We start from the raw sequence: 26643 nt of genomic DNA on the forward strand, positions 1-26643 counted from the left end.
CCCACACTCACAGAACCTGGGAGATGGGTGATCTCAGATCAGTAAAGGGGATCCTGGCAAGGCAACAACCATCTACCACAACCCACAGCTGCTTCCAAACACACTTAAACTGCACAACATAGGCTAGAAAGAACTTGATTGTTCCAATCAGATTAATCTAGGTTAAACTCCAGCTCTGGAATTTCTGGGTCAACTTGAACAAGTTATTTCTCATCTATTGGCCTAGGAACTTTCCTTTGTCATGACTAGAGGTAATATAGTAGGTACTAAGTAGCTAATAATTGTTAATACATACATATAAAAGCAAGTACTTGGTGGCTTTTCTAATCTCTGCTAATCCAGAGAACATTTATTCGATATACAAAAATAATTTTAAATAATTTAAAATTTTGCTGCAGCCTCTCAAAAAAAAAAAAAAAAAAAGCCCGATAGAGGTTACCTACATAATAAATATCAAACTGCCTTACAATCTTCATTCTTAAACTCTGTCCTAAACTTGAAACCACAAGTAGCTTCCCCTAAGGTTTCAGGCATTCTTCCTTCTAGAATACCCCAATCTACCTTCCACAACACAATAATTATTTGAGCATTTTGAATTTTTCCTTTTGTATTCGTTTGCAAGGGCTACCATAAAAAAGTACCACAAGCTGCGTGGCTTGACAAAAATGTGTCTTCTCACAATTCTGGAGGCTAGAAGTCTGATATCAATGTGTTGCCAGGGTTGGTTTCTTCTGAAGCCTCTCTTCTTGGCTCATAGATGGTTCTCTTCTATGTTTCTTCATATGGTCTTCCTTCTGAGGAGATATCTGTATCCTAATCTTGCCTTTTCTTATAAGGACACCAGTCATATTAGATTAGGGACCGCCCTAATTACCTCTTTTAATTAATTACCTTCTTAAAGGCCCTATCTCCAAATATGGTCACATTCTGAGGTACCAGGGTTAGGATTTCAACATCTGAATTGGGGGAGAAAAACACAAGTTTGGCCTTAATACATTCACTTGGCTTGTAGCTAACGTTTACCAGACACACTATTCTTGCCAAAGTAAAGCCTATTGGCCTTTCTGGCTTCATGACATTGCTTGTCACTCTTTATTGTGATGTGTGTAAAAATGGCCCAGGAACCTCTCTGGCAAAGGAAAACTCTACTGGGTACTTCTGGGGCAGGTGAGAGTGAGTAATATGAATGGTCATGAATTAACATTTTTTCTGTCGCATTTTATAATTAAAAAACATGTTAAAAATAGATCTTATAGTAAAACATCTCATTGAGATTCAACATTGGTAGTAGTAATATATGTTACAGCAGGCAGTGGTCATCTTACCAGAGATGTGAGGGAGAGCTGAAAGAAAACTTACTCTGTGAACCTGAGATTATTAGTTGAAGACAGTATGACTACTTCACCTTTTCCTCAGGCAAGGTTTTGTTTTATTTAATTTCAAATTCAGAGTGGAAAATAGACTGAACTCTTACAGAGATGGTGCTTACTTTATAAAATGTAGAGCTCAGGCTTCTCTGGTGGCGCAGTGGTTGAGAATCTGCCTGCCAATGCAGGGGACACGGGTTCGAGCCCTGGTCTGGGAAGATTCCACATGCCACGGAGCAACTAGGCCCGTGAGCCACAACTACTGAGCCTGCGCGTCTGGAGCCTGTGCTCCACAACAAGAGAGGCCACGATAGTGAGAGGCCCGCGCACCGCGATGAAGAGTGGCCCCCGCTTGCCACAGCTAGAGGAAGCCCTCGCACAGAAACGAAGACCCAACACAGCCAAAAGTAAATAAATAAATAAATATTAATTGACCTACAACACATACAATTTAAGATGCAAAGGAAGTGACCATTGAAACTACAAACCCTAAAACTCTAAAAAAAAAAAAAAAAAAAGTAGAGCTCTTGCAAACAGATATGATTACTAGAAAGAAAATGACTAGATCAAGATTATTTTGTTTACATATATATCCTACATATCATACATACCATGTCATAGTTCTAGAGAGCTTAGTGTTATGTTTGCCTGTAACTGCTGCCTGAAGGCAGTGCCTGGGCTGGACAAACACAGGTCAAAGAGAGGATCTCTGACATTTTTGGAGTGGGAGAGTCAGCTAGTGGGCCGCCTACCAGCCAGAAGGAGTCACTTGTCTGAAGAGAACAGTGTATCCTCCAACTCAGAGAAATGGAAATCACTGTTGAAATAGCGTTAGGATCAAAATCCAGAGCCAGATAATGAGAGATGAGAGGTAGAGGCTATAACTTTACAAATTATTTAAAACAGAGAGAGAGAAAAAGAGAGAGAAACTTAAGACCAGTTATTAATATTTTTATTTAACTCTCATTTCTGTAAAGGAGATATTCACCATATTTTCTTAGCATTTAAGAATTAATTTTCCAAGATCTGCCTGATTTTTGATAAATAATCCAAAGCTTTCCATTCCTTTATTTCTTTCCAGTATGAATTTTTAAAAATGATCTCAATAGCTCAGAACCTTCAGAATCATCATTAACTTACCAGTCTTTATTAATGTTCCTTCCTTGCATCTTTTGCTCCCTTTTCTCTCAAGTATTTGTAAAATTCTATTCTCTTCAAACCCTTTGGCTACCATGAATTATTTCTGCTTTTTCCTCGTACTGAAAACTACAAATAATGTAATGTGTCTTTAAGTTTCTTCTTTTCCTTTTTTCCATTTTCAATATCAGCTTTTATTATGTTAAAAAAGAACCATAATAAGATTTTTATAAAATACTAATGACTTAATAGTATGATTTGTGATAATTCTATTTTTCAGACAGCCTGGAACTATGTAAACATAAGACCCATGTAAATTTATGATGGATATATCTATATATATATAAATTTATATATAATGGTGCATTCACATGTTGGTGACATTATATACTAATACTAGCAATATGTACTAGGAATATTTGACGAAGTATTTAAGACAGATCTTATGTCAATCTCACTTAGAATATATTTTCTGGAGTGTGGTGTGTGCCACCTAGATTCCCTTCTAACCTAAGGCACACCTTCCCCCAGCTGCTGGGAATGTTGGCTACTGATGGCTCTTAGCTGATTCTGTCTCAGGTAGTTGTTCTCAGCTGAAAAGAATATACTTATCTGAGGTCACATCTCCCTCCTGAAGGTCAGTGTGCATCCAAGGCCTGGTTGATACTGGGATATTAACAGCTGGTGTCCTTGCCTCGAGTTGGAGCAATCTCAAGTATTGTTCCACCCCTAGAGCTCCCAAAGGATAGACTGAGACCTATGGGTCTACATTACAGTTCAGTTCTTCCCTGTTTAATCTTGTTTCCCTTACTCTTCCACAGATGTTGACCCTGAAGGTAGTCCCTTATAAATTTTCAGCATAAAAATTTCTGCCTCATAATCTGTTTTCCAGGCAAACCACCATAAAACTGTTGGTACCAGGAGGGGTCCAAGGAAGCATGCTCTAAAACAGAATTTTGGAGCTGGACCACCTGACAACCAGGTGCAAAATAAGACCCCATTGGTTGCAGACTGTTGCAATGCAACTGTTAAATTTTGCCAATAGTTAATGTCTTATTTTTGAGATAAGATATATATACTGGCAGGTATAATATTTGTTTTAAGTTCCTTGGAAGAGCAAGTTATAAGAACAATCCTATCTTGATAATTCTTACTAAGTGCCATTTACGTACTGGAGGAAGACATTAAAAAGCAGGTGAAATGCACAGAAATCTCTTTCATTCCTATACACTAATGACGAAAAATCTGAAAGTGAAATTAAGAAAACACTCCCGTTTACCATTGCAACAAAAAGAATAAAATATCTAGGAATAAACCTACCTAAGGAGACAAAAGACCTGTATGCAGAAAATTATAAGACACTGATGAAAGAAATTAAAGATGATACAAATAGATGGAGAGATATACCATGTTCCTGGATTGGAAGAATCAACATTGTGAAAATGACTCTACTACCCAAAGCAATCTACAGATTCAATGCAATCCCTATCAAACTACCACTGGCATTTTTCACAGAACTAGAACAAAAAATTTCACAATTTGTATGGAAACACAAAAGACCCCGAATAGCCAAAGCAATCTTGAGAACGAAAAATGGAGCTGGGGGAATCAGGCTCCCTGACTTCAGAATATATTACAAAGCTACAGTAATCAAGACAGTTTGGTACTGGCACAAAAACAGAAATATAGATCAATGGAACAGGATAGAAAGCCCAGAGATAAACCCACACACATATGGTCACCTAATCTTTGATAAAGGAGGCAAGAATATACAGTGGAGAAAAGACAGCCTCTTCAATAAGTGGTGCTGGGAAAATTGGATAGATACATGTAAAAGTATGAAATTAGAACACTCCCTGACACCATGCACAAAAATAAACTCAAAATGGATTAAAGACCTAAATGTAAGGCCAGACACTATCAAACTCTTAGAGGAAAACATAGGCAGAACACTCTATGACATAAATCACAGCAAGATTCTTTTTGACCCAGCTCCCAGACAAATGGAAATAAGAACACAAATAAACAAATGGGACCTAATGAAACTTAAAAGCTTTTGCACAGCAAAGGAAACCATAAACAAGACCAAAAGACAACCCTCATAATGGGAGAAAATATTTGCAAATGAAGCAACTGACAAAGGATTAATCTCCAAGATTTACAAGCAGCTCATGCAGCTCAATAACAAAAAAACGAACAACCCTATCCAAAAATGGGCAGAAGACCTAAATAGACATTTCTCCAAAGAAGATATACAGATGGCCTACAGACACATGAAAGAATGCTCAACATCATTAATCATTAGAGAAATGCAAATCAAAACTACAATGAGATATCATCTCACACCGGTCAGAATGGCCATCATCAAAAAATCTAGAAACAATAAATGCTGGAGAGGGTGTGGAGGAAAGGGAACACTCTTGCACTGTTGGTGGGAATGTAAATTGATACAGCCACTATGGAGAACAGTATGGAGGTTCCTTAAAAAACTACAAATAGAACTACCATACGACCCAGCAATCCCACTACTGGGCATATACCCTGAGAAAACCATAGTTCAAAAAGAGTCATGTACCAAAATGTTCATTGCAGGTCTATTTACAATAGCCAGGACATGGAAGCAACCTAAATGTCCATCGACAGATGAATGGATAAAGAAGATGTGGCACATATATACAATGGAATATTACTCAGCCATAAAAAGAAATGAAATGGAGGTATTTGTAATGAGGTGGATGGAGTTAGAGTCTGTCATACAGAGTGAAGTAAGTCAGAAAGAGAAAAACAAATACAGTATGCTAACTCATATATACGGAATCTAAGAAAAAAAAAAAAAAAAAAAGCCATGCAGAACCTAGTGGCAAGATGGGAATAAAGACACAGACCTACTAGAGAATGGACTTGAGGATATGGGGAGGGGGTGGGGTGAGATGTGACAGGGTAAGAGAGTGTCATGGACATATATACACTACCAAATGTAAAATAGATAGCTAGTGGGAAGCAGCCACATAGCACAGGGAGATCAGCTCGGTGCTTTGTGACCACCTAGAGGGGTGGGATGGGGAGGGTGGGAGGGAGGGAGATGCAAGAGGGAAGAGATATGGGAACATATTGTATGTGTATAACTGATTCACTTTGTTATAAAGCAGAAGCTAACACACCATTGTAAGGCAATTATACTTCAATAAAGATGTTTAAAAAAATAATAATAATAATAATCCACCTTCTGACAAATAAAAAAAAGCCAATTAAAAAAAAAAAGCAGGTGACTAATCACTGAAGAAAAGTAAGTGTGCAAGGCAGAAGTCCTCCTTGGTAGCATGAAAAGACTCATCTCCTATAGCCAGAGGGCAGTAAAGCTAAGAAACCCACAACTTAATTATGAAGAGTAGTAGAGTTCCAGGGAAGATAGGAAAGAGAAAGCTAATGAATTGGACCAGCAATTCAATGTAACTCAATATAAGTAGCAAAGTTCAGGGAAGGTTAACTCTTAGCCCCGTCTACGTAACCCACTTTTGCTATGCCAAATGTGGTTGGGAAAGATGGAGTATTAAGACCTGGCTTGAGGACATACGTTTCACTGCACTCAAAATCCTTGAGACTCCGGGAGTCCACTGAACTCTCTCTGGACTGCCAAAGTGGCCCACTCCTTACTGTTAGAGGGTAGAACTACTAAAGCTATAGCAGAAGCCTCTGCTTTCAAGACAACATGTGTACCCTTTCACACTCCGTCTCATGGCCAGCCACCAAAGCCAAGTCACGACATGCCTGGGGAAGTTCTGGGCATTCTCCTAAGCTACAGGATATAATACTTTGGCAGGGATCTCAGGAAACAATATTAACATACTGCTCTTGAAGTATAGAGAAAGTAATGGTCCACACTAAGTTAAATAGAAATGCCTGTGGGAGATGCTGAAAGGATCAAAAGGCTCAGAGCAGGCACGTTAGAGTGGCTATGCTGTGTACGGCTGGAAAATCCACTAGCTACCTATGTTCTGCACAAGGACCTGATGGGTACCCCAGGTACCAAAATGGTAGAGAATGCACTAGTTAGAGGAACACAGCATGACTGTAAACCTCAATGGTTGCTGTCCCTTGTAACAGGGACGATGGTAATACTGTCATAGAATTAAGCTCACTGATAGTAATGAGGATTGCACGCTCCCTCGCCCCTTATAACAGGCGCCAGGTGGAAGTATTTAACCAGAAGCAAGTAGAGTTACCATTATCTTAATGAGAGACAAGGTTGGAGTAAAGGCCAAGAAAGCCTGATTGCAAAGAGGTGTGGATGTAGTTAATAGGATACAGCGTCTCTAGGATCAAGAAAGTTGGACAGCTAACGAAGGAAGAACCCTGCAACACCACAGCAAAAGCATGTGGCCCAGATCTCCAAACCCTGCAACACCACAGCAAAAGCATGTGGCCCAGATCTCCATGGCATTTACCACTGTTGCACTCATGTCTCTGCCCTTCACCTATGGCACAGGGGGGTAGAGTGCAGTCTCTATCAGCAAATGACAGAGGAGGGAAAGTAGCAAGCTTTGCTCAGAGGTAGGTTGGCTCGGTAGGTGGAAGCAGGCTAAAATGTTCTGGTGCTGTACTTCTGCCCCACTGAAGACAGCAGTAAGGGGAATTCTCTTACTGAGCAAAGCTTCAGACAGTATGCTTAGTTACCACTTTGTGCTGCGGCCCAAGGTAAAATCACTTAAGACACATGCAGTGACAAAAGACTTGGCTGCTTGGGCCAGGGCTGGAAAGAGAAAACCCTGAAGATCAGGGATAAGAGGTGCAGGGAAGAGGCATGGTGACATCACCATTGACGTGAGCACAGAGGGTGAGGTTCTTTGTATTCCTTATTAACCCCCAACAGAGAGTATCCACCACAGAAGGAGCACTAAACAACCAAGGTGACAGAATTACTTGACCAGTAATTCTGATTTGATCAGCTGGTCTCTGTCATTGTCTGCCCCACAGCAGGCACGGTTAGGTTCACAAAGACTCATGGTGATAAGGATGAAAGATACACATGGGGCCAACTGTGTAAGTTCCCACTCCACAAAGCTGATTTAGCCACTGCCGTCGCTAAACATCCAACTCTTAGCCACAAACGCCAACGCTATGTCCTGATATGGCATCCTACCTGGAGGAGACAAATCCGCCCCTTGGTGTTACCGAACCAGGTTCCTCTTGCTCGAGCACAGTGAGCCGAAACACCGAGACATCAAGGTTTGCAGCAAAGTGAGGGTTTACTCAGGAGTCAGCCAAGCGAGGAGACCGCAGAACAAATCTCAGATCCACCTCCTTGAAGGCAAGGAGACTGGGTGTATGTAGGCATAACAAAGAAGCAGAGCACGCTCAGGCGTGGGGAACATGGGGAGCATGGGGAAAGGTGATTGGAAAAAAGGGGCAGTGATTGTCTTTCTGCGCAGGCGTAACTAAGCTACAGGCTCTGCTCTTTTTAAAGGTCGCTGAGTATGGACACTTGCGCATGCCCAGTGGAAGGGTCGGTGGTCGTAGCCTGTCTTAACCAGTTCAACTGCAACTAGATGCAGCTGATTCCAAGTTCATAGACAACAGCTCAGGCAAACATCTTATTGTTTAGGCTATCTGCTGTTTGGAGGGCATGCAAGTCTTAACAGGACCTTGATTAGTGAAAGCAGGTGAAATGGATTTAACCCACGGTTTCAGTGGCACGTTGATTACATTCAACTCCTTCCACGTTGTAAAAGCCAACAATTAATTTTGAACAGAAAAAATACGTATCTAGGGCATAAGTTTGCCTTTTCTGCACCGCTATTTAAAAACATAAAAAGCATTTACTCCACTGACAGACCCAGCATAACACTGCCTTGCACTTGGACTTGTGACACACGTCACAGCAAAGGGGTGCAATAGTACGCATATGACCACTGAATCCCCTAGTCTTATCAGATATCACGCCTCCCAGCAGCTCTTGACCTGCTGTGTTTTCAAGAGGTAGAATATATACATCTAGCAGCCATGCATGGAAGGAGTAAAAAAACAAAAAAAGAACTCTACCTTATCTCATCAAATGCTTACATTATTACTTTAAGAAAGACTAAGTACAATTCCCAATGTGGAAACACCCAGAAAGAAGAGTGAGAATTTCGACCTTGAACTCTGACTTACCTGTTGTCCACTATGCAACACTGCCTTTCCATATTTGCACCAAAATCAAAGGACTGAACAAAGAGGCAGAAGAACAGCAGTGAAACAACACGTAAAACATTGACCAGCTTAAACTGGTTTTGTTTCCCTAAAACGGGTTGTTGATTAATCAAACCTGGAGTTGTTTTACAGAGACAGCCCTGCGCATGTGCGAGATGGGAACCCACGTCTCCAGGATGACCCCAGAGCAGTGAAAAAAATCAGAACATGTGAAATTCCTTAAAAATTTATTGACTTAAATAATTTTGCCTATGTTACACTTAATTAAAAAAAGAAACCCTTAAAAAAAAAAGGATATGAAACTCAAAGAATAGAAATGTTGCCACCTGACCTCTTTACAAAGCAAGAAATCCTTCAATAAGGAAAATCTAGCTTCCAGCAACCTGAGTAGCTGGATTACCATATATGGACTGATTAGAGACTAGCCAGTCATCTTCTGCCAAGTTTGAAATTCCCCTAACCACTTAAATTTTACCCCAACCCTGGATGGAGGAGACAAGAGTTGAGCCCTGCCCCCTGTCTCCTTGCCTATCAACCTCAAAATAACTGAAATCAACCTAAATCATCTAATAGGGAATTACTTAAATAAAATATGGTATATATACAGGATGGATGAGCATGCAACCATTTAAAATCTTATTTTTCTATTGATTGATTTACCCACATTATAGTTAGTTACTGGTAGCACCTAGCCTACAACACAGGATGTTTAATGTCTAATTCAATGAGCTATTGACCATATACTATTGGATTGGTCTTAATCTCCTTAGATATAACACACTAGCACCATCACTCTCCCATTCTCAATCCATGACCTGTCCTTCCAAATTATGTACTTTATGTTGAAAGATGTAATCAAGTCCTGATTAGTAATCCCTATATGTGCCTATAATTCACAAATAAGTTTCATATCTGCCATTATTAGAAACAAATACATTTTTATCTTGTTTTTCAAAGTACATAATGGCATAATTATCACTATATAACATCATGTAAAAAATCAGAATAAACATAAAATGTGTAAGCATGGTCTCATTTATAAACATTGGGTATTAACCATAATATGATAAAATTTGGTGTGTATATTTGTTGGGCTGCACCCCAGAGGCCTACAAGCCCTGTGCTTGCTCAGCTTCAAGACTGATGAAAGAGCCCAGTGTCAGCAATAGAGATATCAATGGTTTAATGGATGGGGGACCTTACACGTCTGAAGCAAGGTCCTGGAGCGACACCCCACCGTATGCAGCAGTTGACTGGCAGGACATGATGGCAGTCTTTGCTGTGGGGCCAGCGGGCGGTGGCGGGGGGTGGGGGGTGGGGGTGGGGGGGGTTGTGTGGTGGTGGTGGAATTACCAGTTATAGGTGAATTGACATCAGGTGGGCTCATTGGTTACCAGGGAAACCAGCAGAGGGGCCCGCCCCTCACCGCCCCTTTGATAAGAACAATCACTAGCTGGGCCTGGGGCAAGTACATAGGAAGGTCAGTCATGTGCTTAGGGTGTAGGTGAAGCCGTCACTTGTCAGGCAGGGGATGTACAGAGAGGAAGAGAATAGCCTTCTTGCGTGGCCTGACCATACAATATTATTTCCTTCTTATACTTTTCCATATTTTTCAAATAATTTTACAGTTTTATAATCTGAAAATGAACTATATTAAGACAAAAATAAGGAAAAGTAAGCAAGAAAGAATGCAAAAAAACAAGTTAAACGATATAAAGCCCTACCCCAAATCTCTTGTGTACCTGATTTGAAACATTTTAAAGACATTTTTAGAAGTGGTGTTTCTTTGTTGAGCATATTTCAATAATCTCTAAGTGAATTGAAGTAAATAACATTTTGCCTAAATGAATGCTGGCAAAGTTGTTCTCCAGGGAACAAAATTTGCTTGAAGAAAAGGCAGGGTCCTTTAGGATTTAGAAAGAACACACAAGTTAGTACACTAGGTCAAATGTAAGCAGAAATTGCTTCTAAGGCCTGATGTTGCCTCCTTCAATCTCACTCCTAATTCTTCTATATTAGTTTACCAGTGAAGTGGAAATGAATATTTGTCACACTCTTTCTCAATTAAGAATTAAAGCTCCACCCTGATACATATGAGAAAGAAATAAGGACTTAAATCAGGCAATTTATTACTTAGAAAGCCACCTTAGTTTACACCTTTCTGTCTGTGTTCTACCCAAGTGATCGAGATACATTGAAGACGCCATTCCCTCCAATTTTAAACAATTGGTATAAATAAATAAATAATACATTGGACATGATGCATGATAATTGTATGCCTCCTCTTTTCATGCAATGATACTTCATAGTAGCTGCATTAAAGAGCCCAATCATTCCCTGTTTTACCTCACCTCTTATGTGCAATAAATTATTGCAATTCCTTTGCCCATTTTTATAGCTAACAAATCTTGATATACTAGTAAATACTGTTTGTTACCTAAATAGTCACATTAAACTTCAAAATAGCTTTGAAATTACTACCCATGTGAAAATAAGCCATATAATCAGAAGGCAAGGAAGTGGTTGTTTAATTTCTAATATATTTCACCATATTTTATATGATTAGATGCTCAACAGAAATTCCATTAGCACACTCAAAATAGGATATACTTCAAGGATTGTTTATATAGGGGTTATTTACAAAGAGTGAGAGTTGGGGAACCAAGGATAGTGCGGTAACCTGGAGTCTGTAGTGAGCTTGGAGGTCAAAGGGTGGAGAAAGACTAGTTACTAGAATCTGGGAAGAAAACGTCCTACAGAATCAATAGCCTTGGGAGGAACAGTAATCTTGCATTGAGAGGCACAACCAATCCAAGGCATCCTAGCAGGAGCAAAGCCACATCAAATCCCCTGATCTCAGTCTCCTCCTTCCCTCTGACTTCCTGCTTTGTTTGCCCATTTTCAAAATCCAACCTGATACAGAAGGCAAGAAAGCTCATAGATACAATCTATAAAGTTCAGTTTGTCAGGGCAGAGAGCAGGGGGAGAGCATGAAATGTGCATCTGCAGGGACAAAAAGAAAACATTCCACACAATTAGTGAACTTTTTCTCCTTCAACTTGAACATAAAAATATAATGTTAATAACAATAATAATAACAGCTTATATTTGGGTAGATCTTTAGTTAATCTATATGTATGTTTAGAGAGTTCGGACTAGCTTTTTCATGATTTCTTCATCCATTACAATGTGATATGATATCCAGAATGGAATTTAATTTTCTAGGGGCTCACCAATTCAAAGCCTCCTAAATTTCCAAGAGTAAAGTCAGAAAATAAATTGCTTTATATGTTACATTTGTTTAACCAGTGAAGAAAAATCTGTATTTTTAACGTTCAGTTTTAATTGCTGTCAAAATTATTCATGTTAATAAATCAGTTACATAAAGGTTGCTGTGAAAAATAATAGTTCCCACCTCCACGCTCAATTATCCCTCTTTTAGAATTTATTTATCTTCTTTGCTCTATGTAACATTCTTGGGACTTTTTGATTGTTCAATTTCAGGTATTCATTTATTAGTTTTCTAGCACTGCTGTAACAAAATGTCACAGACCTGGTAGCTTAAACAACAGAAATTTATTTTCTCGCAGTCCAAAAGACAGAGCCTGACTGTCGGGGTTCTAGGAGGCAAGTCGGGGGATGAGGAGACGAGGACTGAAGTTTGTTATGTGTGTATTTCCTTAGCTCTCTTGCTTTCAGTACAGTGTAACAACCCTCACTTATCCTCGTGTGCTCCTTCCAAAAGTCCTGCTATTGTACCTGTTCTTCTGGGGGTCTGGGAAGTCACCCCAGCTGTGATGAGTGGAGATCTATGGATCTGACTGCTTGTGAAACAGTCTTAAAGAAATCCTCCTTCTTTCAAATTCCTTCCACTTTAAGAGATAGCTGGTTGTGACAATTCCTGAGAGTTTGGGGGATCATGTGATAAATTTGATTACTTTTTGGTATTCCCCATTGCTGGATTAATTCTCACTTTTGACAATATGCTGAATAATTTACCACTTGTCTTTGCATTTCAGCTTGGAAAATTGTGTTGCTCAAGTTTCTTTTCCTTTTCTCCTGACTTTGTGAATCTGTGTCTTAGCAAATACATCCTTTTATTGTTTTAGTGGGTCTTCCAGAGAAAGCAAAGTCTGCCAACTTTAACTGAATGTCCAATATTTTTTCTTTCTGTTTTCTTAAGAACTAAATAAATTCATAGTTAGCAAAAATGCTAAAACAATATTGCAGTCCACTCAGCAACTACCATCAATGTTTTATTCTGTTACTAATGTAACAAAGACCTTTTTTTAAAAAAGGGTGTTAAAATGCTCTTGAGTTCATCCTGCTTCTTTTTCTTACTTCATTCCTAATATGGACCAACTCATATTTCCTGATAACATAACCAAATTATTCAGAATTACTGACCTGAAACTTAGTAAAGATAAACTGTGACTCAGTTCTTTTTTTCTAATACCTTCATCTTTCCCTCCTCAACAATATACTTCTACTCTGACCTCTGCTTTCCAGGGTCTCAGTTTCTTGGCCTCATTATAATTATTTCTTTGAAAACTTGTCACTTCTTTGTGTTTGATTTTCACTTAAGTACGGATAATGTCATCACATTTATATCCCTGGCCTCTCATTGGTCATTCAACTTTATATTCACAAGGCTTACATGGTGTTTCCATATTCAAAATAAGCTATTGAATATGCTATTTCAGAGTAAGCATGTCCATATGTTAACTCTTCTTCCCTCCCAGGATATGTATCTTTTCCCTATTCCTCAATTTTCCTTTAAGAAACTATCATTCTTCTGATTACTGAGGTTAGACAGTAGACCTTTTCCTGTCTGCTTCATCATTTTGCTTCATCTAACATGCCAATCAATCCTACCATATCTTTCTTTAAATAATCTCAAGATTTCCACTTCCTCTGCTCTCTTGGTATCTCTTTTCTAGTTCATCTTCATGTCACTGAAATCCCCACTCAGTAAACATGAGGCCATTTAATAAATTTGTGTTAGATTGTCCAAAGGATAGATTTTGCACACACAATAATCCAAAATGAATGTTGGAAATGTTTCAACCTCAAATTAAGGTAAAACCTGCTTCTATTAATTTAATCTACATAAGTATCACAAGTTATTGATATCTGAAAGTGAAAGGAGAAGAAACAAGAACCAAGTGAATAAATAGTCAGTGTTTTATTATTATTACATCATCGACTTAATTCATATGGACTTTGGAAAACACTTTCCCCAATATCTATTAAGGTAAAAGCATATTAATATTTATTCAACATTGATTAGTTTATTCAGCACCTACTATGTGTCAGTTATTGTGCTGGGGTTTGGTTGTGCTTGGATAAGGATACAAATTTAAATAATGAAATGAGAATGTGACTTCCCAACGTTCCAAGCCGAGCAGGATGACAAGCTTTTATACAACAGGATGTGATAAGTGCTAAAATAGAGGTAGGGACAAGGCAGATGGGGATAGAAAGAGTAATTTTCAACTCCATCCAACCATGTCCTGCTGTTAAGGAAGGCTTCTCAGAGGAGGAAGCACTTGAAATGAGTATGGGTTATTATGGGGGAGGACATTCCAAGCGAAGACATCAAAGAGGCAGAAGGACATGTTTAAGCAGCTGTGTATTATCTTTTCACAATTCATCTTTGTATTTCTAACACCTGGGGTAGATCATAGCTCATACTATGTACTCATTAAAATGTTTTTGAAAATTTATTACATTTTATTAGTTTAAATGGATGCACCATACATGTTAATTAAAAAAATATATATATACTACAGGGTAATGCCCTTGGGTTTTTGATAGGTATAATTTATCTTTGCTCTTGGAACTATGCTTTACATACTGTAGTTCCCTCCTTCCGAATGATGAATATCCTTGTTGAAAATGACTGAGACTCATGCAAGTGGCACATAATAGAACAATCTGTATGTATGCATGCAAAGTAGGAGGCTTTGTAAAAAGAGCTCTGAACCAGAAATCAAGAAACCTAGGTTCTATTCCCAGACTTCCCTCTAATTAGCTATGTGACCTTTTTAGAATCAATTATCATTTCTGTGTCCCATGTTCTTAATTTAAAGAGTGACTTGCATTAGATAATAACTATGTTTCTTTTCAGCTTCTAAGTTATACATGTCAGTAAAATGACAAACGGACAATTTCCCTTGCCTCTATTCCTTCATAATTGTGTCTGGCAAGGTTTGACCTTTGTTTCTAAGGTCAGCACAGAAGCCAGCTTGTCTCTCTTCTGAACTCCCATAGAATTGTATTTCTAGCTCTCCTAAGGTTTAGTGTAGAATAAGACTTAGAGTGTAGGTTCTGGTGCCAGACTGCCTAGTTTTATGATCCAGTTTTGCCACTTACTAGCTGTATGATCTTGAAAAGTTTTTTTAATCTCTCTGTTTATTTGTTTCCTCACCTATTTATGGGGATTCCAATACTACCTACCTCATAAAGAGGCTGAAATACGTTAATGCTTTTAAAGTGTTTAGAAGAGGACTTGGCACAGAGCAATTGTTCAATAGATGATAAATTATTACTTAAGATATTTACATTCCCAGTGACACCCAGCCCACGCCCTGCAAAAAGAATTGGTAAGATACAGGACAGATAAACTGCTGCTCTTTTGCAGGTGTAGAAAACCGTGAAGTGAAATCTTGTCTTCTCTTGCTCTGTAGCACACATGTTCATTCTTCTTAGATGTCTGATGAAGGAGTATGGAATCCTAACTCCTTTGCCACAAAAAAAAAAAAAAGCCTTGACTGGGGCACTGATTTCTTTGTGTCCCTTATAGCATCTAATAAAGTGCTTTCATCTGATCCTTCATCCCTATAAGTGAGGAAAAGCTGGGAAATAAGATTAAGTGAACAGAACCAGCTACATAATTTGTGGGCCCTTGTACAAAATGCAAATATGGGACCATTGTTCAAAAACATAAAAAGCTACTAAACTATAAAACTTTTTCTTTCTTCTTCATACCTCCTCTGTTCATGCATATGCACCAGTGTTGCATCAGATTTCACTGAAAAAGCACCAATTCAAAGATAAAATTAAGAATTTCAAAACAGTTACAGCAGATCATTAAACCAGAGAATCAAAATCTGCAAATCTGTACAGGTGAGACTCCCAGAAAGATGAGTTTATAGCTGAGAGAGAGAGAGAGAGAAACCAAGAGAGAGCAAGACCCAGAGATGGAGAGAAAGACAGGGAGGGGACAGAGGGAATGGAGAGGGAGGGAACTGATTAAGGTACTCTCTACTCCATAAAGTAAAATCAAACCTATCTATTGCTCTAATGTTGCCAGGGCCTTGTGTTATCAATGATCATTTAAAGGGGAAAAAGATATAAAATTAAACCTAGCATCTAGCATATTAAGTTCATCATGTAACTCCTCCACTGTTCAGTGGTTCCCCAACGTATTTGGGTAAAAATCTAAGTTTTTGAAATGGTTAAAACACTCTGCTGATCTGGACCTGTTCTACCACTCTGTCCTCAAGCCATACCATTTCTTCCCATTTCACTCTATTCCAAGCATGCTGGGTTCATTTCTGTTGCTAAAAAATGTTAATCAACCTCTTGTCTCCTTGCCTTAGCATTTTATCTTATATTGGCCTGGAATTTTTTCCCAAATGTCCACATGATCCATTTGCTTACTTTTCTCTTATTTCTTGAAGTTCTCTGATTAACTGGCACATATTAGAGGGGACCTCTCTGACATTCCTAACAAAAAAATCTGTCTTTCCTTCTCTGCCTCTTTCTCTGTCTCTGTCACTCTCCACTCCTTCTTCCTTCATCTCCTTTGTAGCATTTATCATTACTTTTCATACTTTATTTATTTATCTATTGCCTTATCACAGTATACTATACCATCATGTAGTATATGGTCAATAAATATTTGGAGGCATGAAAAAAAGGTATGAAGAAATATAGTCTATAGTCACTAGAGCTGTAGAACAAAGAGATAGACAAAAGAGGTAGAAAAATTTAATTAACATTAAGTATCAGTTCCTGTGAGAGATCTTTCATAGACACTGTCTACCTTAATAAGATTTTTTAAAAAAGCAAATTAAATCCAAAATAACCATAAGGAAAGAAATAGTAAAAGCAGAAATCAAAAAAGTAAAATGAACAAGTAATAGAAAAAGACAATGAAAACTCATTTTCTTGAAAAATCCACGAAGTTTATAAACGTGTAGCTAGAATTATCAAGATAAAAAGAGGTAAGATGGGCTTCCCTGGTGGCGCAGTGGTTGGGAGTCTGCCTGCCGATGCAGGGGACACGGGTTCGAGCCCTGGTCTGGGAAGATCCCACATGCCACGGAGCAACTGGGCCCGTGAGCCACAATTACTGAGCCTGAGCGTCTGGAGCCTGTGCTCCGCAACGAGAGGCCGCGATGGTGAGAGGCCTGCGCACCGCGTTGAAGAGTGGTCCCCGCTTGCCGCAACTAGAGAAAGCCCTCGCACAGAAACGAAGACCCAACACAACCATAAATAAAATAAATAAATAAATTAAAAAAAAAAAAAAAAAGAGGTAAGACACATTTCAATATCATGAGTGAAAGAAAAAGATCACTACAGAGCTTACTGATATTGAATGAAATAAATACAAACACATTTATGCCCAACAAACATTTGATTAACTTTGACACTATAGATAATTTCCTTGAAAGACATACACTACTAAACAACAAAAGTTCACTCAATATGAGAGAGAAGTAACAGCATTATATTTTTTAAAAAGTGAATTTTTAATTAAATACCTTCTCATAGAGAAAACTCCATACAGAGATGGCATCACTGGTGAATTTTATCAACATTTAAGGAAGAAGTAATAAAAATCTTATACAACTCTTATAGAAAACAGAGGAAGAGAAACCTCATTTTATGAGGCCAGCATTACCCCAATAGCAAAACCAGACATAGTCAGTATAAGAAAAGAAAACTAAAGATCAATATCTTTAATGGTCATGGGTACATAAAATCTTTATTAAAACATTAGCAAATCTAATCCAGCATTATGTAGCAAGGAAAATAAACCACGAACAAGTGTATTTTGGTATGGCATGTTGGTTTAGTATTCACAAATCAAATAGTGTATTTCATTATCTTATCAATACAAAGAAGAAAAATCATATTGCTTCAAAAGATACAGAAAAATAACTTCAAAAATAGAATATTCATCCATGATAAATAAAATACCCAGCCTATTAAGAATAAAAAGGAATTTCTTCAACCTGGTAATGGTAATCTAGGAAAAATACACTGCTAACATTATACATAAGAGTAAAAGACTGAATGCTTTTTCTCTAAGACCAGCGACAAGGTAAGATATCCATTTTCACCACTTCAACTGAACATTGTGTTAGAGACTCAAACCACTACAGTAAGGTAAGAAAAATAAATAAAAATTTTACAAATTGGAAAAGAATTCAAGTCATCTTCACATGCAGACCACAGCAACATTGAAAACCTAAATCAATCAATCAACCAGTCAAATAAGCAAGCAATCAAGCTACAAAAAAGCTACTAGGCTACTTAGCTTAGCAAGGTTGCATGACACAAGGTCAAAACAAATTAGATTGTGTTTCTATATACTAGCAAGGAACAATTGAAAATGAAAAAAAATTTAAAAAGCACTGTACAATAGCATTCAAAGATATAAAGTAATTAGGCATGAATTCACAAAATACTCTGCAAGTTATAAAACACTGCTGTGAGAAATTGAAGGAAACTTCAAGCAGTGGAGAGCTATACTACATTCATTCATTATAAACTGGCAATTATTCTCAACAGATCTATAAATTCATTGCAATTTCAACAAAACTTCTACAGGCTTTTTATGTAGAAATTAATAAGATGATTCTAAAATGTATACAGATGTACAACAGATCAGGTGTAGAAAAAACAATTTTGAAATTATGAACACAGTAGGAGGACTATGACTACCTGCTTTTGAGGCTTATAAACTATCTGTTATAAAGCTACTACTGTAGTCAAAGAAGTATAGTACTGATGTAAGGATACAGCTATAGATGAGTGCAGCAGAACAGAGAATCCAGAGGAAGACACATATATATGGGCAACTAATTTTCAAAAGTTACCAAGGTGCTTCAATGGGGAAAAATGAGTCTTCAATAAAGGGTCCTCAAGCAAACTATATATTCATATAGAAAATAATAAACTTTGACCCTCATCTCTTGTAATACATACAAATTGACTCAAAATGAGTCACAGACCTAAATGTAAAAGATAAAACTAAAATAAAATAAAACTTTAGAACAAAATATAGGAGAAAAACTACAAGGTTTTGGGATAGGCAAAACTTTCTTAGGACAGATAAAGCATTAACATGAAAAATAATTGATAGATTGAACTTCAACAAAATGACAAACTCTTCAAAAGAGTCTACAAAGAAACTGAAAAGGCAAGCCATAGAGTAGGAGAAAGTATACACCAGGGGTCCCTAACCCCCAGGCGTGGCAGTCCGAGGCCTGTGAGGAACTGGGCAGCACAGCAGGAGGTGAGTGGCAGGAGGGAGAGCGAAGCTTCATCTGCCGCTCCCCATCGCTCCCCATCATTCGCATTACCGCTGGTATACACGATACATGTATCAAACTTTGAATTTGCATGATGAATATGTTTTAAAATGTTACAATTGAAAATTGAGTAACAAACCCAATCAAAATAGGCAAGAGATTTAAACAGACACCTGGCAAAAAAGTTATCTAAGTGGACAAAAGGTACATGAAAATACTCTACATCATTTGTTATTAGGGAAATGTAAATTAAACCCACAATTAGATACCAATACATACTCATTAAAATGGCGAAAAATGAAAAGATTTACCATGCCAACTGTTGGTGAGGTTGCGGAGCAACTAGAACTGAAGGGAATATAAATTCTACAACTACTTTGTGAAATGTTTTTGGCAGTTTATTAAGTAACTAAACACATATCATAAAACCTAGCAATTCCTATCCTAGGTATTTCTGCAAGAGAAATGAAGATATATGTCCCCAAAATACTTGTGAACAAATCTTCCTAGGACATTTATTCAGACATCAAGGACATGCCCTATGATTGCTTTTACTTGAAACTTTAGAAAAGAGAAATTTAATTTATAATGAAGAAAAGCAGATCAGTGGTTTTCTGGGGTTGATTGTAGGGGCCTGAATTGACTGCAAGGGTACATGGGAAACATTTTTGGGTGCTACAAGTATTCCATAGTTTGACTGTGGTTACTCATTAAAATACACACTTATATGGGGAAATTTTATTGTATGTAAATCAAACTGAATTAATTGTATTTCAAAAAGATTCCAGGGTGTGTTTTTTGTATATGATCTTAAATGAAGTCCACTAATCATCTCCGAATTTATCACATCCTTCCATATCCTGTGGTGTGAACTCTACCTAGGCAAGTCCTGAAGCTGAACTAGTCATCTTAGCCCCATTCTCAAGCAATCCTTCTCTTTACTAAAATTCCAAGATGCCTCGTAATAGAAGCCTCAAATTTGTGGAGGAAAAAAAAATCCTGTCCTCACATGTAGCAGCACTTCTGCTGTCATATTTCCTCTGGAAATAACTTTGCTGATATTAAAGTTTGTATTTAGAAAATATACTCTGTTTAAGCTATTCATGACTCTACTGTATTTCAAATGAGAATTATATAATTGAATATGTAAAAAATTGAGATGCTTAGAACTCTAGAAATAACCTATGATTATAGTCTATACAACCTGAAGTATGTTTCAAGAGGATTTAGAGAGATTTATAAAGAAATTATATCAAAAATATAAATTTAAATTTAAATTATTTTCAAATGTTTGCCCCTCCTCTTTTCTGTTCCCAGAAATTACCTTCTCTGCTGGGTCCATAAGCATGGGATTAATCATGAGGCAGTAACTATGGCAATATAGTCTAGACTAGACAAGTCACACAATTATTGATCAATTTCCTGTATAAAACACTAAAGTTTACTTTTATTTCCATCAAGTCAAAGACACTATAGTATTTTTTTTTTGATGATCACGTTTGCCCTTATTAGAATTGTTTGTACTTTACTGTAAAAGTCAAAACTCAGGTAAGTCTTACTGACACTCCATCGGAAAATGATGCTGGGATTAAAGTAGAATGTATCCAGTTTTACATCCCATAAAAGTGAGAACTACATGATATGTGAGGTGGCTGACTCCACTCTTTAACATGTTATCTAGACAATTCATTGTGGTGCCCAGCTAAATGATACACATATTAAAGTGATCTTGTTAGACTGGTTAGCTTACAATCTACTGTATTTGTTTATATATCCAATTAAAAACCTTCGGTAAATTTAGGGATAAGTAGGGGAGGGATAAATTGGGAGATCGGGATTGACATATCCACACTACTATATATAAAATAGAAAACTAATAAGAACCTACTGTATAGCACAGGGAACTCTACTCAATACTCTGTAATGGGCTATATGGGAAAGGAATCTAAAAAAAAAGTGGATATATGTATATGTATAAATGATTCACTTTGCTGTACACCTGAAACTAACACAACATTGTAAATCAACTATACTCCAATAAAAATTAAAACAAAACAAAACAAAACCTTTGGTAAATTAAGCATTAATCATGATTTTCTTGTCACATATTTTTAAAATTTACATTTATGACTTAGTATAATATCCATTTGTTCAATTATTCAAACTCCAACATTGCCATTTTGGGTGTTGTGAATTGTCTGCAGAATTTTTATTTTACTCAAATAAGTATAAGTAGCTGGAGATATCCCTATTGACTGTACATATGAACAGGCTCAACAGCTTACTGTAATCGCTCTACAGAGTATAAGACTTTGCCTAGACACAAAAATTCAATAATGAACATGTTTTATATACTGAAATTGATGAGAGAATAAATCCAGGTAGAGTCTAGATACTTTGCAGCTTGTTACTTGAAGTCAAATTCTCTTTCCTTTCATAAAGTATATTTCTTGACTATAAGTGTCAATCCACTAACAATATTCTATGCATGCACTAGAATAATGCCACCAGAATGGTGAGGAAAGAGAAGTACCTAACAGTCTAAAGAATTTGGAAAAGTATAGCATCACCATTTACCATCCCTAATTCCAACTCCAAGTAATATAGCTACTTATATAGCAGAAATCCATACAAGCAATGTTTTAAATATATACTGGTAAACTATTTTTATAGTGTCATTTAGGTTCCTCAATCAATTCTGAAATGTTTTGTTAATATCTATGCCTACAAACATGTCTTTAAAATGATGGATAAAGTCAAAGTTCTTCTAAGATGGAATTTTATTATCTTTTTGTAACTCAGCTTGTTTTAAATTATGTTTAGTCACTTGATAAATGCTTCTCCTGTTTTTCTTTTCTCAAGAGTAAAGAGTAATGGAACAGGAAAAAACACTGTATTTAGGGGCTGAAGACAGCACCTACTACGGGTCGATCAAGTGAGATGCAAAGATAAATTGAATCCTATTCCATCCTTTCAGAATTTAAAACAGGGTAAATACTGTCACACAGGTATAAGGTTCTATGAGAGTAAAGAGGAGGAAGCATGCAGCTTATGGTTTTGAAGAAAACTTTTAAAGAGTAGGACATACTTGAGTAAGAAGTTACCAGATAGAGACGGGGGAGGAATGGCATTTACATCAGAGGATACAGAAACAACAACAAGGAAATACAAAAAAATCTGGAAATGACAAGTATTCTGACAACATATGTCTGTGTAGGTGGTCGTTTGTGGTTATGGGGAGGGGAGGGACGTGCGTAGATTGCAGGAAATGAAATGGAACCATTGCAGGACCATGGTAACTTTATGCTCCGGATAATGATGAGCTCTTCAAAGTTCAGCAGAGGAGTGAAGTACATGTTTTGTTTTTAATTTCTAATTTCCAATATATCACTGTGCACTGTAGACTTTGGGTGGAAAGAAAACTTGTTGGGGCCTCCCTGGCAGTCCAGTGGTTAATACTCCAGGCTTCCACTGCAGAGGGCACGGATTCTATAGGCCAGTTAGGAGTCTATGGCCTGGGGCCAATAGACGAAAAGAGTTTACAGAAAGAATAGGAATGAAAAGGAATGCATACAAAGATTTGAGAGTAATTTTAAACCTTGTTATAAGCACTTTACTCACAAAAGTAGCTAGTAAACTTTTCACTGACTCAATACAGAGACACTACAAGTATTTCAATTCAAATTCTTATTTTGCCCTATGCAATTAAATTTTCTCATACAGCCAAGGGCTACACTGTTACCTCAGGAAGCAATGCCATTTTTTTCTCATCCAAGCTTTCCACCTCGTTATCTAAAAATGACTCATCTTGTTAGGATCACTCACACTCTAATACATCATTATGCTTCTCTTCATTTTCCCACCTAGGTCAGAAGTTACTTCTCCTTCTTTGCTCTGTGTTGTATTACTTATACCTTCTGTTCTAGCTCTTATTTTCTTTGCTGCCTTTACTATCTTATAGAATCCTTGAGGGTGGGGATGATGCTGTATTTGACCACCTGTGGCAGATTTCTTTGATCATAAACACTGGATAAGTGTATGTTGAAAAGAAAAATAATTGACTTAAACTCAACCCTAATTTCATAATTTTATCTTCAAGTGATAAGAAACTGCCATGTGATACCTGTTATAACATAACACAGAATCCCTAGTCTATGATTTTTTATGGGTATATTCATCATCAATGATATTCATCATTCAAGATAAGCATGCCTTTGAATTCCATCTATAAATGTGAGAGATAATTCTTATTCTCAAATATATTCATGTATGTTTCACATTTATTTTATTGTAATTTTGATTATGAAGAGTTTTATCATAACATCTAGGTTGATTTATTCAAGTTATTCATTACTACTAATAGCAAACTATTGGTTACAGAGAGTTTGACTACATTTAAATAACGTCATCTCAATGACTAAAATAGAACACTAGAATGAAGTTTATACTTTATTGGCCTGTAGTTTATTGATAAGACTGAGTTATGAGTCCTGACGAGTTATTCTAACTGTACCTCCATTATTAGGGTACTTTGATGTGAGACCTTGATTCTTAAAAAAATTCAAGTCTTTAACATGTGGTCATCCATAATTTCATTAACACTACAATACTTTATACCTCAAAAGTATGATAATATTTCCCCAGACATTACAGTTATGATAGATGGTACTTTTCAAAAATGGCGGCAACAATATTTCTAGCCCCACATGATCTAGAATCTTGCCTCTCTTCCATCAAAGGTTGGAGTCTATGTCCTCTTCCCTTGACCTTGGAAGAGCCTGTGGAGGCAGTAATAGAGTGGCACTATGTGACAGCCAAGTTCAGACATGAAAGCAGTAAAGTTTCTGTCTGGGTCTTGTTCTGGATGCCTGTCCTGGGAATGCAGCCATCATGCTGTGAGGAAGACCTGGATACATGGGGAAGTCTGCGTGTCTGAGCCCCAACCCAACAACTAGCACCAAACGTCAGCTGCATGAGTGTAAGTCACATGGCTTAGAGACAAGCCTTCGTTGCCAAGCCCTAACCATGTTACAGATTTATGAGCAAAAGAAAATGACTGTTGTTTGAGGCCATGCAAGATTGTCAAAAAGCAATAGTCACATGAGCAAAAGTAAATAAAGCATTTGTAAGAGGTACATCTTGCTTTATAGAGTATTTCCTTGTAATGTGAATGTGAATGTCACCTCCAGAACAGCAGTGCTTGCTCTGTTCGGTTGGCTTCTGTATTCCTGGTGCTTAGAACAGGACTTAGCTCAGAGTATTCAGTACATAAAATAATAATAAATTTATGATGAGATCCATATAAATCAAGGATAATAAAGGCTTTTGAAAAACATATGCAATCAAAAATGTTTGCAAAGTGAAATTTGTCAAAATATTCCCCAAATTTATGAAAATATTAGTATACTTAAGAATTAGCAAAAAAAATTTTTTTTGTACATTTAGAGCTATAAGAAACTCAAAATGTAGTACATACCCTTTTTTTTACATTCATTTCTTATTTTGTTTCAAATATGCGTTACATATGTTGACCTTCAACACTACTGCTAATTTAGCAGACAAACTTCTGACTTAGCTGTCTGTATTTGTTCATTTAATTTTACTGTTACCTGAGGTACAGGAATTTATTTAATATCTCAAAAATATGACACTATATTTTAAGCTGTTGACACAATATTTCATATTGCATACAATATATAAGTGATATTTTTCATTTTGTAGATGCATTATATTTTGAAACATATAGGGTAGTTCTTAAGCTGACAAACACCCCAAACATATAAAACAAAATGCTAATATCACTGAGTAAAGAATGCCAAATTTATCACCTCTTCTAATATTTATCCGAATTTATGAATAGGATAAAAGTGTCTATTGCAAGGAACTGTTAAGTTGAAGAGAATTTCAACATGATTTTCTTTTGAAAATGTAGAATACCAAATAGCTAATTGGTTAGTAATTTTCCAGACTAATAAGTTACTAATGATAACATAAATAATTTTACTCAGAAGTATGAATAATAAGGATAAAAACCTATCTTATTCTTTCACTTTCCCAAATATCCATTGAATCCTTCAATTTTATTTATTCCTCATCTTGAATACTTCCTAAAGTATTAAGAAGTGATACTAAATAGTAGGGCTTCTGAGATCTACCTTCTACTTGTATTTTCTGACACTGCTTTCCTTAAACTTACTGCTTAGGAAACAATGAATGAGTTGTAGATCCCCATTTGATTCCTATTTCCATGCTTTTTTTTTTCTTTCTTTTTTTTTCCTGCTGTATCTTCTGGCCAGAAATGCTCTCAATGCCATCTTCACTTGACGAAATTTGGCTCAGAAAACTTAAAACTCAGTTCAGAGGTGTGTTGGGTGTCCCCAAGACCACGCCCATTATCAGAGATTGGCTGGAAGGACTCACAGGAGTCAGCAGATAGGCGTACTCACCACTAAGATTTATTACAGCAATGGGGTAAGACTCCATGGCTGGATCATATGGGAAAAAGGCACAGTGTCTGGAGGAGTCCAATTTCCTACGTCTCTCCATCACATGAGGCGTCACACAGAGTGTACTCTTCCTTCAGTAACAAAATGCAGCAACATTTGTGTGATGTTTCTACCCAGAGAAGCCCATGAGAGACCTAGCTGGGGGCTGGTCATGCAGGCACCCTCTGCCTAGCATGTACTAACATTCCAGGCTCCCAGGAGGGAAAAATAAAGTGTTCAGCATAAACCATATGGTGTGCATTGTCTAGGCAGAGGGAACCTTCGTCTGTTAACTACTGACTCGGGGCCGAGTTTCCAGGTGCCAATCAAGGGCCAATCTTTCAAGCAGGCCTTTCTAAAGGTCGCTGCCTCCAGCCTGCTGGGGTAACTCTTGTCTGCACGTGAAGTGACCTGCGAAGGATTTAACTGATTCCTGGAGAGGGAGATGCTGATCTTCAGTGCTCCAGGCCTGGATATCTCTTAGTATTTCCTACTTTGGAGCACCATCACTCGTACTTCTAGCCCTCTCTCCCACATTACTCCTGATACTTTTTCACATGAAACTTTGATGAAAATCTAAATAATAGAGCATCAAGTTCCTTTACTTGAAGGTTTAAAGTCTGTGCAGTTCATCCCCTCTCCCATCCCCTTTCTATCCTGAACAATTCATCCCTAATATCAGTAAGTAAGGCTGAACAAATGTATGTGTGTCAGGTGGAAAGGAGGCTGGTTGAGCTGTGGTGCTCCCACACAGGGTGTCAGGGATGCATGAGGAAAGGAGGGATTCCACAGGGTAGGGGAACCTGCATAGGATGTTGGAACCCAAGTATGATGAGGAAGGTGTCCCAGTGGGGAGGTAACCCAACATGCAGTGTCCCAGCCTAGAGGGGTGAGGAGGGCAGCTAAGCAGGCGGAGGC

General features: G+C 37.4%; 1 long non-coding RNA gene across 3 annotated transcripts in view; it reads right to left on the bottom strand.

Annotated features, from left to right (window-relative positions):
• LOC309632526 overlaps nt 1-9233 on the bottom strand; it is a 151605-nt gene extending 142372 nt beyond the window's left edge. Inside the window, exons 1-2 of one of the 3 annotated variants that reach the window (XR_014246944.1) lie at nt 8655-9233; nt 7645-7805 (exon numbers count right to left, since the gene is read on the bottom strand). This is a non-coding gene — a long non-coding RNA (uncharacterized lncRNA). The other 2 variants (XR_014246943.1, XR_014246945.1) reach the window with 2 other exon arrangements.
• Nucleotides 9234-26643: the final 17410 nt, after the last annotated feature.

Source organism: Balaenoptera borealis (genome assembly GCF_965194805.1).
Source record: "Balaenoptera borealis genome assembly, chromosome: 7".
NCBI classification, from domain to species: Eukaryota; Metazoa; Chordata; class Mammalia; order Artiodactyla; family Balaenopteridae; genus Balaenoptera; species Balaenoptera borealis.